General features: G+C 45.8%; 5 non-coding genes across 5 annotated transcripts; all 5 read left to right on the forward strand.

The window, feature by feature from the left end:
* Positions 1 to 86: 86 nt before the first annotated feature.
* LOC134995152 (U5 spliceosomal RNA) lies at positions 87 to 202 on the forward strand. The gene has a single exon (XR_010198015.1). It is a non-coding gene; the product is annotated as a U5 spliceosomal RNA (small nuclear RNA).
* A 270-nt stretch (positions 203 to 472) lies between these two features.
* On the forward strand, positions 473 to 588 carry LOC134995150 (U5 spliceosomal RNA). Its single transcript, XR_010198012.1, has one exon. It is a non-coding gene; the product is annotated as a U5 spliceosomal RNA (small nuclear RNA).
* A 286-nt stretch (positions 589 to 874) lies between these two features.
* LOC134995156 (U5 spliceosomal RNA) lies at positions 875 to 990 on the forward strand. Its single transcript, XR_010198019.1, has one exon. It is a non-coding gene; the product is annotated as a U5 spliceosomal RNA (small nuclear RNA).
* A 274-nt stretch (positions 991 to 1,264) lies between these two features.
* LOC134995155 (U5 spliceosomal RNA) lies at positions 1,265 to 1,380 on the forward strand. The gene has a single exon (XR_010198018.1). It is a non-coding gene; the product is annotated as a U5 spliceosomal RNA (small nuclear RNA).
* A 274-nt stretch (positions 1,381 to 1,654) lies between these two features.
* LOC134995159 (U5 spliceosomal RNA) lies at positions 1,655 to 1,770 on the forward strand. Its single transcript, XR_010198022.1, has one exon. It is a non-coding gene; the product is annotated as a U5 spliceosomal RNA (small nuclear RNA).
* The last annotated feature ends 4,230 nt before the right edge of the window (positions 1,771 to 6,000 follow it).

A 6,000-nucleotide genomic window follows, 5' to 3' on the forward strand; every position in this document is an offset into this window, starting at 1 on the left:
GATTCAACTGAGGCAGCACAAGGGAACTCTCATCTGGGGACAACAACTGCAGGGAGAACACATATTTTCAGATAAAAATCTTGGTCATGCTCTGGTTTCTCTTCAGAACGAACAAATCTTTCGCCTTTTACTAAAGATTTCCGTGGAGAGGAGCAAAACCGAGTTTTATCTCAATTTTTGCATGCCCCATCTTTTTGGGGTTTCTTTTATCGGTTTAAAGATAGAATGAGTGTGCTTTAATGTAAGCTCATTTGCATAGAAATGACAGTAAATGTTTGTTTCTTTTCAAACAGAACTTTCTTGACCATGCTACTTGCTTGAAAGATCTGGGAGCACATGGAATACAGTACAAACCATGCTTATAGCAAGGAGAAGACAGGTGAGAAATCTGCTTTCTTTCAAATTGGGCGCTCACTTTGATCTGAATAAGGACTGCTGGCACGGCACTCAGGCGACAGGTGGAATCTTGGTCATGCTCTGGTTTCTCTTCAGAACGAACAAATCTTTCGCCTTTTACTAAAGATTTCCGTGGAGAGGAGCAAAACTGAGTTTTATCTCAATTTTTGCATGCCCCATATTATTGGGGTTTCTTTTATCGGATTAAAGACAGAACGAGTGTGCTTTCTTGTTAGCTTTAATGTAAGTTTATTTGCATAACAATGACAATAAATGTCTGTTTCTTTTCAAGCAGAACTTTCTTGACCATACTAATTGCTTGAAAGATCTGGGAGCACATGGAAAAGAGTACAAACCATGCTTATAGCAAGGGGAAGCCTGGTGAGAAATCTGCTTTCTTTCTTTCAAATTGGGTGCTCACTTTGAGCTGAATGAGGACTGCTGGCACGGCACTCAGGCGACAGGTGGAATCTTGGTCATGCTCTGGTTTCTCTTCAGAACGAACAAATCTTTCGCCTTTTACTAAAGATTTCCATGGAGAGGAGCAAAACTGAGTTTTATCTCAATTTTTGCATGCCCCGTCTTATTGGGGTTTCTTTTATCAGTTTAAAGATAGAACGAGTGTGCTTTAATGTAAGCTCATTTGCGTAGAAATGACAGTAAATGTTTGTTTCTTTTCAAACAGAACTTTCTTGACTATACTAATTGCTTGAAAGATCTGGGAGCACATGGAAAAGAGTACAAACCATGTTTATAGCAAGGGGAAGCCTGGTGAGAAATCTGCTTTCTTTCTTTCAAATTGGGTGCTCACTTTGAGCTGAATGAGGACTGCTGGCATGGCACTCAGGCGACAGGTAGAATCTTGGTCATGCTGTGGTTTCTCTTCAGAACGAACAAATCTTTCGCCTTTTACTAAAGATTTCCGTGGAGAGGAGCAAAACTGAGTTTTATCTCAATTTTTGCATGCCCCATCTTATTGGGGTTTTATTTTATTGGTTTAAAGATAGAACGAGTGTGCTTTAATGTAAGCTCATTTGCATAGAAATGACAGTAAATGTTTGTTTCTTTTCAAACAGAACTTTCTTGACCACACTAATTGTTTGAAAGATCTGGGAGCACATGGAAAAGAGTACAAACCAGTTTATAGCAAGGGGAAGCCTGGTGAGAAATCTGCTTTCTTTCATTCAAATTGGGTGCTCACTTTGAGCTGAATGAGAACTGCTGGCATGGCACTCAGGCGACAGGTGGAATCTTGGTCATGCTCTGGTTTCTCTTCAGAACTAACAAATATTTCGCCTTTTATTAAAGATTTCCGTGGAGAGGAGCAAAACTGAGTTTTATCTCAATTTTTGCATGCCCCATATTATTGGGGTTTCTTTTATCAGTTTAAAGACAGAACGAGTGTGCTTTCTTGTTAGCTTTAATGTAAGTTTATTTGCATAACAATGACAGTAAATGTTTGTTTCTTTTCAAACAGAACTTTCTTGACCATGCTACTTGCTTGAAAGATCTGGGAGCACATGGAAAACAGTACAAACCATGCAGTATCACAAGAGCCTTTATTTGATCTTTCATGAAGATAGAGCAGAATTGAGGACACGTCAACAATTTCTGCCGAAGGTGGTTCATCTTTCCACATGGTGCCTTTGGCCACTGACACCTTCGTTGAGTCAAAGTCTCTGGCTGTGGTCAGAACTTTGAAAATTTATGTCACCAGAACGGTTCAGATTAGGAAAACAGAGGCTCTGTTTGTCCTGTATGCTCCCAACATGATTGGGTGTCCTGCTTCCATGCAGACCATTATGCGCTGGATCTGTGGTAAGATTCAGCATGCTCATTCCACGGCAGGATTGCCGTTACTGAATTAGGTGAAGACCCATTCTACTAGAAAGGTGGGTTCATCCTGGGCAGCTGGTCGGGGAGTCTCGGCATTGCAACTTTGCTGAGCAGCTATTTAGTAAACACTTTTGCTAAGTTTTACAAGTTTGATACCTTGGCTGATGATAACCTCAAGTTGGGTCATTCGGTGCTGCAGAGTCGTACGCACTCTCCCACCCGTTCAAGAGCTTTGGTATAACCCCATGGTTCTTAATGTGACCCCAGCATCCTCTAGGTCGTATGAGAAAATAGGATTTTAATACCTACCGGTAAATCCTTTTCTCTTAGTACGTAGAGGATGCTGGGCACCCGTCCCAGTCCATACTGTGTCTGCAGTTATTACTTGTGGTTATACACATGTTGTGTTACGGTTCTGGTCAGCTTTTTGCTGCAATTGTTCATGCCGTTGGCTTGTGTTCTGTTGAATGCCACGTTCTGCGGCATGCTTAAGGTGTGAGCTGGTAAGATGCTCACCTTAGTTTAACAATAAATCCTTTCCTCGAAATGTCCGTCTCCCTGGGCACAGTTCCTATAACTGGAGTCTGGAGGAGGGGCATAGAGGGAGGAGCCAGTTCACACCCTTTGAAAGTCTTAAAGTGCCCATGTCTCTTGCGGATCCCGTCTATACCCCATGGTTCTTAATGTGACCCCAGCATCCTCTACGGACTAAGAGAAAAGGATGCCCTTGTGTACTATCCTGACTTCTCCTCCCGTCTGCTTACTTTGTGCCTTCCAACGCACAATGCGAACTACAGGTGGTGCTGCAGGGCCCACACCCTTTTACTTGCCTTACAGAGCAGCTCTGGAGCTGTTACAGTGCCCAGCTGCTGCAAGAAATCAGCATGAATGCTTCAGGGGATGGGGCATGGCCAACATGAGCCCCACACCAAAGGAGGGTGGGGGTGTTTAATGCGAACTAGGGGTCATCCAAGCACTGCAAAAGGCCGCCATGCCCTGCATGCCCCTTTTCTCTTTTTATATGCAGATGAGGGTTCCAGCCAACTTTGGCCCACTGCTTGGATGACATCACCGTATGCAAATCCGTCTGCTGCAGACCTTCCCCCAGGAATGCTTGTACTAGTTGTTGGATATGGTTTGATATTTGATGGTGCTTCAGTATTAGGCAGCCTTCCGCCCTCCCATGTTCATCTGAAAAGATGTGGTCTCCCTGCAGTTGTTGTCCCCAGACGAGAGTTCCCTTGTGCTTCCTCAGTTGAATCTCCTTAACTTGACGGGGGAGGGGCTGCCCGAGCTGCCACCCTCCCCAGCCCTATCCCAACTCATACTTATTTTACATATTAGATCTCTTGATCATGAAGATTGTTCTCACAGGGTGAGGTTCATCCATTATATTTTAAAATAGGAAGGTACAAATTACATATTTGAATTGCATCTATGTGCTGGATTCAAATGTCCCCCCCCCCTTCCTTTCTCAATTGTGCCCGTCAGCAGCTATTCTAAGGTTGCTGCCAATGGGTGTGACACATTAATTTCTTCTGTGGGGTACACTGGACTCCACAAGGATTCACATTGGGGTGTAGAGTAGGATCTTGATCTGAGGCACCAACCGGCTCAAAGCTTTTGACTGTTCCCAAGAAGCTCAGTGCATTCTCCTCTATAACCCCGCTTCCATGAACAGGGAGCTCAGTTTGTAGTTGGTGCCTTCAGTAGCAGGCCAATTAACAGGGGCCTGCCTCAGGCAGCCTATTCTTAGCTATTAATTTTGACAAGAAAAGAAGAACTTGTTTTATGAGAATCTACAAGGGCTGCAGCAGGCTAGGTCTAATAGACATCTTTACTGCAGCTTCATCACTCCCAGCGGCGCTGTATACTCCCGTGCCCTGGTTGCTGGGTCACTGCAGCGGAGGCTCCGGTTTCATCCTAAGGTCAGTCACACACACACCACCCTTCCGGATCACGAGGCCGCTGATGAAGGGGAGCGAGGCCGTAGGGGGTGGGCCGTGTGCGCACTGCGGTGGACACTGATTACTGGGCAGCCGCTCCACTAGCCACCAGGTACAGTTAAGGAGCACAGGTCTGGGGGTTTTTCTCCTATATTAACCCAATTTTGTACTGCCCGCAGCGCATTGTGATAGGTAATAGGGCCTGATTCAGGTTGGATTGCAATCGCAATAAGCGATCCAACTGCAAAAATTGCTAAGAGCATACGCATGTGCCTGCATTTTCTGCGGCACCCCGCAGAGAATGTGATCGCCTCTGCCTGTCAATCGGGGCGGGGAAGGGGGGGAGAGGTGGGTCAGCAACACTCCATTTCCAAGTCAGGGATGGAGCGGTGCGGGGGCAAGGCTTCAAAATGGGGTCTGCAACGGAGGAGACACAGGGGGCGTGGTCACAGCGGCTGTATGACATCACATTCAGCCGCTGTGATCACAAAAATGGTGGCGGCTTCCTGCGCGCACATACAGTCTGCACCAGCAGGAGCCTACACCATTTTTTATGATCACGCTGAACTGCAGTGCGACTGCAATTACAGCATGGTCAAGAAGGGAGGCGTCATGCTGGGTGGCCATGCCCTGTCACTGTGCAGGAGCCAGCACCGCTCACACACTAGTCCCCGGGTGCAGCCCCCAACCCCCGGGACACCCGGAGCAGCAAAATGTAGATTCAGGCCACCAGGCCACGCCCCTACCTATGAAACCATGCCTCCTTTTTACCATTGCGCTGCTTATCTGCGCGCACTGCATTACAATCTCCCTCGCCACCTCTCTGGGTGTCACCAGTGATAGTGACACCTCTGCCATGCTTGTAGCAGCTGGTCCTAAGATCTACGCCTCAAACCCTGAGTGTTTGCCCTTGTGACTTGTTGATCATCATAGCGAAGCAGATGCTTACAGAAAACTGCAGGGGCTTAGATTGAAAATAAAAAAATTGATGGGTATAAGGTAGAGAGGAGCGGGTTCGGTTCTCCGAGAACCGAATTCCCCACGAACTCCACGTTGTTTACACTGGTCCGAGGCAGGCTCGGTTGTTCCCGCCTGACTCGGAAAACCTGAACAAGGGAAAATGTCATCATCCCGCTGTCGGATTCTCGCGAGATTCGGATTCCATATAAAGAGCTGCGCGTTGCTGCCATTTTTACTCGTGCATTGAAGAGAGAGCGGAGAGGACGTGGCTATGTTCTCTCAGTGGAAATCTCAATATCAGTGCTCAGTATCTGTGGTTACTTATTGCTGCTCAGTAATACTAGTAGTGTGTCTCTCCTGCTCAGTGTCAGTTCTCAGTAGTATCCTCATCAGTGCTCAGTATCACTGCTCATTGTCTTGTGCTGCATTGTGGTGCTCAGCATACTACAGTACATTACTAATAGTCCAGTGCTGCATCTTGCTGCTCAGTGTCAGTTCTAGTATCCTCATCAGTGCTCACTATCACTGCTCATTGCATTGTGGTGTTCTGTATACTACAATAACATAGTAATATAGTAACATAGTTTTTGAGGTTGAATAGAGGCAAATTGCCCATCGTGTTCAACCTGTTTTAAGTTGTGATGATTCTACATACTTGCTGAATAATGTTTTATGACTAGTTAGCTACTATAACTCATGTTACCCCCGGATTAACCATGTTGATATTTTAAGTATTATAACCTTGGATAGCTTTTTCATTCAGAAATGTATCCATTCCTTTTTTAAATCCAATTACAGAGTCCGCCATTACCACCTTCCCTGGCAGGGAATTCCACATCCTGATTGCCCTAACAGTGAAGAA

The sequence above is a fragment of the Pseudophryne corroboree genome, unplaced genomic scaffold (genome assembly GCF_028390025.1).
Source record: "Pseudophryne corroboree isolate aPseCor3 unplaced genomic scaffold, aPseCor3.hap2 scaffold_1375, whole genome shotgun sequence".
NCBI lineage: Eukaryota > Metazoa > Chordata > Amphibia > Anura > Myobatrachidae > Pseudophryne > Pseudophryne corroboree.